The following is an 833-nucleotide window of genomic DNA, read 5'->3' as shown; positions in this document are numbered from 1 at the left end:
CATTTGGTTTCCCATAAGAATGAAGTGCATTGGCCTCCTCATAAAAGGCTTCTTGGTAGGAAGGACATGATTGGGCATTATGGCAAGGACTAGAACATATAGAACAAACATCTTTTCTTGGTTGTATTGGAGAATTTATAGTTTGGCTTATGGCTAAAGTTTCTACTTTTCTCGCTAATTTGTCTAAGGATGTTCTTAAGTCTAATTCATCTTTTACTTCATACCTTCCGCCTCTTTTTGGTGAATTAGTTGACCTAGACCTAGGATCAAAATAATTCCATTGTTGTGAATTGACAGATATATCTTCAAGGGCGTCCCATGTCTTTTGTCCTTGAAATTTTAAAAAAATTCCAGTATGCATAGATTGAATCATTTGACGATTAAAGGGAGTCAAACCATCATAAACATATTTTACAATTCTCCATTTTTCAAAACCATGATGAGGACATTTTAATAATAAATCTTTAAATCTTTCCCAACATTCATAAAACTCTTCATTATCTTTTTGAAAAAATTGGAGATTTCTCTCCTTAGACTATCAGTTTTAGACATAGGAAAAAATTTCAGTAAGAATTTATTATAAAGTTGATCCCATGTAGTTATAGACCCTGTTGGAAGGGAATTTAACCAAGCTTTTGATTTGTCTTTTAATGAAAAAGGAAACAATCTTAGTTTGACAGACTCATCAGAAATATTTTGAAATTTAAATGTTGAGCAAATTTCTAAGAAATCTTTGACATGCATGTAAGGATCTTCTCTATCTAACCCATAAAAAGATGGCAACATTTGAATGATTGCTGGTTTAAGCTCAAAATGAGTAGCAGAAGTTGTAG

At 32.1% G+C, this 833-nt stretch overlaps 1 non-coding gene across 1 annotated transcript; it reads left to right on the top strand.

Moving 5' to 3' along the window:
• Nucleotides 1-431: 431 nt before the first annotated feature.
• LOC133793076 (small nucleolar RNA R71) lies at nt 432-537 on the top strand. Its single transcript, XR_009874537.1, has one exon. It is a non-coding gene; the product is annotated as a small nucleolar RNA R71 (small nucleolar RNA).
• Nucleotides 538-833: the final 296 nt, after the last annotated feature.

The sequence above is a fragment of the Humulus lupulus genome, chromosome 7 (genome assembly GCF_963169125.1).
Source record: "Humulus lupulus chromosome 7, drHumLupu1.1, whole genome shotgun sequence".
NCBI classification, from domain to species: domain Eukaryota; kingdom Viridiplantae; phylum Streptophyta; class Magnoliopsida; order Rosales; family Cannabaceae; genus Humulus; species Humulus lupulus.
This window is presented reverse-complemented; position numbering and strand designations above follow the sequence as displayed.